Source organism: Abramis brama (genome assembly GCF_963993115.1).
Source record: "Abramis brama genome assembly, chromosome: 1".
Classification (NCBI taxonomy): Eukaryota; Metazoa; Chordata; class Actinopteri; order Cypriniformes; family Leuciscidae; genus Abramis; species Abramis brama.
In genome coordinates this window covers 60,687,261-60,693,260 of record NC_139963.1, presented here as the reverse complement: position 1 = coordinate 60,693,260, position 6,000 = coordinate 60,687,261, and positions in this window count along the sequence as shown.

Here is a 6,000-nt window from a genome sequence, read left to right as displayed (position 1 = left end):
TACCTCTGGGGTAGCATTTAAAACTATCCAAGCTTTATGATACAATATAGTTGTGAAACAGTATTTCAATATACCTGGAACACCATGACGTATTCTTTCAGAATAGCCAGGACACCTGTGTAGACACTGAGATCTGTTTTGGTGTCTTCATGCCACAGTTTCTTGACCAGCCGCCGCTTTCGGTCTCTGCCCTGCTGTGTCATTCCTGGAAGAGAATATATCAAAGCTCTTGTTTGTTGATTTACCAAAGCAAATGTCAGATAGTGAACATGCAGGCCAATGTTGACACACCATAGATATTCCCATTCATTTGTCCACATCTACAACCGCAATGGATTGATTTACCTTTCCCGCTGAGGTCCTTGTGAAAAGACTGCATGCGCCTCTGGGCCTTTTCATTGACATGGTGAGCAGCATAGAGTTGTTCCAAAGGTTCTTTGTATAGAGCCTTGTCTTCTTCATTCATGAACAAAAAGTACAGGACCTTGTAAGCAGGAAGCATGGTCTGAGTGCTGAGTCCAACATCATAACATGGCAGCCAACGATGCTCGATGAATCTCTTTGGAGATGATCCAGGAATGCTCATGTATTCACAGATATCTTGGAGGTAAGCCCGCTGACAAACAGAAAGAACACGTCTCAAGTTATGATTCAGTCCCATATGATATTCATGAATCAGAGGACAATAATAAGGCCATCTAATAGACATCAAATTACCAAAGTGTCAGCGGTTCAAATCCTGTCTACTCCTGCCCACATGTCAAAATGTTCTTGGGCAAGAGACTGAAACCCAAATTGCTCCTAATGAGCAGGCTCCTAATGTGAGTGGGAGTGAATGGGTGAATAAGAGGCCATTGAGTGCTGTCAAGGTGGAAAAGAGCTATACAAGTGCTCTACACTCCTGTATGAATTTACCTGGTCAGAAGCCCACTTGTGATCAACATGAAGGTCACTGAAGAGCTGTTCTAGATGACCATTGAAAGGACTGTAAAATCTCTTTGACGCATTATGAATGTGATAGCACGAGTCCCCGTCAATATCTAGAAGCTGTGGGCAGTGGTTGTGTCGCACTCTGGTTTCCAGGCCCGTCTTGCTGCCTCGCATCACCGCACAGGAATTCATCATGCTCACCAAGTTGGACCACGGGATATCGTTGTCTGTGAAAAACTTGTCCAGGACATTCTCCAGGATTGCTGTGGTGACCTTAACCATTTCAAACGACCCAAGGTGCTCCATATCAACAGCCTTCCTCTCTGGGTTATAATAGCTGACCAAAATGGAAAGCACCTGTATAAATGAGAAGACCATTGTTAAAGGAGAACGTCGGCCATTTTTAACTCATATCCATGTTGAATATCAGGACGACAGCTAAAGCGAACCTATGGGGACAGACATCCTTAAGTTTCCCTTTCGGTTAAGTCTGTCCCTATAGATTCACTTTAGCTGCCGTTCTGATACTCGGTAAATATTGTGGCCAAATATTCTCGTTATTTTTCCTAATGACAGCACTCGGGTGGGTTTAAAATGGCCAGTGTTCTCCTTTAATTGCTTTAGGTGTCAAAAGCACTGTATAAATATTAGGAATTACTATTAATACTATTATTACCTTTTTGTCACTACTTGAGGTGGCCTCATCAAGATTGAGGGAGAATGGTAACTTCCCAGTGTTGCTGAGGATGCGGTCGGAGAATGTCTTCCCCAGGCCGTGAACCATTTTGTACTTTGCTGATGTTCGCGACAGCTTCATACGACTGAGTGCCACTTTGTCCTCGGCCAGCGTCTGTGCAAAGTTGACGATGACGGGGGCCATTGTGAATGGCAGTGAGTGCTCCACCAAAATGCCAAGAACCATTGCCTGAAAGCAAAGCAAATTAAAATCATTAAAATGTAACTTTGCTAACTATCTTACATAGGTCTACTATGATAAAACAGTATGTCTCAGTATGTCATATTGTATGGCTGATATGCAATGAATATCAAAATACATCTGTCAATTATTATAATAATAATGAATTTTATATGTAGTGCTCTTTACATTGAATAAACAATCTCAAAGTGCTAGTGTTCATAATGTAAATTCAACCAACAATTTGTTCAATTTTCTGTATAAATAGAAGCTAGGTACTAAACCTCTGCATTCGCAACACGCTGAAACATGGACACAGGCAATTTCCCTCTCTCCCTCTCTCTCATTGCTTCTGGTCCCTGGGTCTCAGGAATGGCATTTTCAGGGGGACAACGAATAGCCCTGTTTGTCAAAATGCTAAACACTTTCTCTTTGTGTTTGGCTGTCACAGTGGGATGTTAGGGCATGCACCCTCTTCTTGGCATAGTTGATCTCTTTTGTACATAAGATACATTTGGCATGTCCTGCCTTATCTACTTTTTTGAAACACAATGAAAAGTGGTAGTGTATGCGCAACTCCCTTCACTTCCTGCTTCACTTCCACCTTGAGCCATGCCCAGCTCCACTTGCACCTCCCTGCTGAGTCTAGCTGTGCTATATATAATGAGTCCTCCTCATTAAGCTCCCTCATTCTGAAATGGAAAATCACAGGATAAGTTAGCCAATCTCATCGGTCCAAGGACTGATCGGTGTTTCGAGATATACGGCTAATCGAATTCTGAGCTAAAATACAATGTAAAGATTTCAAATGATAGATTGGATACAAAATGTAGCCCTTTATTATACAGAAATTTGCTGTTGGTGTATTAGCCTAAAACAACACGCTCGCCAGATTGTTTATCTAAATAGCCCTATGTTGTTAGAAATGACAGTTTACCAGGTATGCGGTGCATCCCATGCAACAAGAGATTCACACGGTTGCCAAATTGCAAATTGCTTTGTTACACTTACTCTCGCATCAGCTGTTGTGTAAACAGTCACATTTAACTTACCCACATCACGAATGACTGCCTAACCCGTGAGCGCGCACGACAACCTAATATTCAGGGTAGCTCAGAATTCGAGTAGTAGCCGTATATCTCAGAACTCAGGGCAGAGCACCCGGCTAACGATAAGCCTAGCTAACGTTACAGGGATATTAACAAGCTCCTCCCATGTAGTTCTGGGCTGATCCCTCACCTTTCTCAGGATCATCCTTACCCCATGAGGCAAGATCTTGAATAGAGCTAAAGATCGTTGGGCGATTGACGGTTATTTTATATTTCTTCCATTTCTGAATGATCACACCAACAAGTCTCCTTCTCTCCAAGCTTCTTGCCGATGATCTTGTTGCCCATTCCAGCCTTGTGCAGGTCTACAATCTGGTCCCTGACGTTTGACAGCTCTTTGGTCTTGCCCATAATTGTGGAGAGGTTGGAATGGAAGATACAGATTATGTGGACAGGTGTCCACTGACATTAGGAGTACTTTCTTAAAGTGACAGGACTAATCTGTGTTCCACATGGGCACATAACCAATCTGTGGGAGGCAGAATTCTTGCTGGTTGGTTGGAGATCAAATACTTATTTCACTCAATCAATTTACAACCTTTATATAATGTTTTTTTTTTTTTTTCTGGATTTGTTTGCTTAATAGTCTGGTCTCTATCTGTTAAAATAAAACCTACCATAACAATTATAGACACTTAATTTCTTTGTAAGTGGGGGAGCTTACAAAATCAGCAGGGGATGAAATAATTATTTGCCCCACTGTATACAGGCACTTAAAGTTCATGGTATATGTACTGAATTCCTTTTCAGCTCTTCCCAGGCATTGCTGTTGATTTAACTGGTGTATACACTGTTTAAGAATAAAGCAGTAAAGTTAAGATCAAAGTCCTTTTGTGTCCACAGTACATTGTGTGCAAAGGCTTGAACTTTCATGTTCATATTCATGTCATAATTATGCCATCTTTGATAACACATTGTTCATCAGTGTGGACCAAGTCACCACTTTAGTTGAGGAGAAGCTAATGCTTAGTTAATGATGACCACTATATTTGGGTGTCAACAGAATTCATGTGCTCTGTGCTGTGATTGGCCAATTTTGAGATCTGTCAATTTACGTGCAGGCTACTATGAAGAAGACCAGAATTAATGAAAAACATTAGTTCTCACATTAATTGACATACTTTTCTAGTTCTTGTTGTCTTACATGCGAGAGTTCCGCCGAGACCTTGCGATATTCCCCACGAAATCATCTATTCTCCACAAACAACCTGCAGGTACTAGAGGTACTAGAGGGGGAATCAGGAATAGACTCAAATGACGCAGCAGCCGTTTTCCTCTGCCCACAATTATGCTCTATCATTTGCTTGAACTCAAGGCATTAATGCAATATAATAGAGACTTTAAAAGAACAAACCTGCTTTGCATTACTGAATCACGGTTAACGGAGGAGACTGACAATGTAAACCTCGAGGGATATACGCTAATTCGACTGGACCGTGATAGTCAGAAATCATCCAAAACCATTGGAGGACGATTTTGTATGTTTGTCACCAACAGCTGGGCAACAAACATCACGGTACGTGGAACTTATTGTTCAACACACTACGAACTATTATCGGTGTCATTCAGGCCACACTACTTGATTCGTGAGTTCGGACAAATAACTGTTATCTTAGTCTATGTACCTGGGCCAAATTTAGCTTTTGCAGCCAAGGGCATTGCTGCCAGCTACAACATGGCACTACGTAACTCATTGGATGACCCAGTGTTTCTTTTGGGAGATTTTAACAAAAAGCGTTTTTGCCGAATTTGGAACAGTACTTAACTTGTCCGACGAGACTGAGCAAAACTCTGGACAAATGTTTTGGTAATGTGGATGGTGCTTACGTACCAAGGTGACACCCACCATTAGGACGTTCAGACCATAATGTTATCCACCTCTTCCAAAATATAGACAGATACTAAAAAGGACTAAACCTGTCATTCAGCAGGTTCAGTCATGGACTAAAGACTCAATTGAAAACCTTAGAGACTGCTTTGAAAGCACAGTTTGGAATCTGTTTTTTAATGATTTTAATTGTTGCAATGATGACGATCATGGGTCTTTGAATGACACGATTACATCAATTTTTGTACAGAGGCGGTGGTTCAAACAAAAAAATTTAGAATATTCCCAAACAACAAACCTTGGATTAACAAAGATATTGTCTTTCAATAGAGCAGTTTTATAGGCTTTTATCATGTATCCTGACTCAAATAATGTGTTTCTAACAGCAAACACTCAGAATAAAGTGAGATGATCTGCTGATGATCCTGAATGGCTTGTTGAATGAGTGTTGATAGTCTGAGGCTCATCAATATTAACAGATCTGCTGAAAACACTCTTTATTTCATGACAATAGTTCCTGTTTTCACCTCATTTATTATGCTGATGTCTGCAGATCTCCTGTAAATGGACACTTAAAGCTCATTTCATTGGTGTAAACTACTAACTGATAAATGTTATAAATCTAAATGTTGTTGAGTTTAACTGTTTTTCTTATCATTATTTTTTATTTGGAAGAATTTACATTAAGAAGATATTAATGTTTTTCTTTATTTCTGCATATTGTAGAATATTTTTATTGATTATTAACTGGATTAAGTGAAATCTATGAGAATATTATCAAAGACATTATACTATTATATCTGGCTCAGGGCAGAAGCATAAGTAAAACAAATGTATTGATTACCTTTGAGGTGTATGTTTGATACTGGACTCTGGAGTTGCTTTTGCAAAAGCACTCGACTGTAGATACAATTATTTATTGGACAGTAAAGTTTATTTTCTGGCATCAAGACTTCAAGATTGATTTTTAATGAAGTGACAGACTCCACAAAAAATATGCCTATATTTGAATGAAGAAGGATAATCATTTTAGGGTTATGAATTGAATGAGCATCACTTACTTTATGATGGACAGAAAGACATGATGTACAGATGATTTACAGATGTGTCATTTAGTTTAAAAACACTCACTAACTGATATATTTTTTATTTTGGCAGATAAGCTCCTCCCACGGCAATCATGTCACCAGTGAAGCTCCTCCCACAACAATTACATC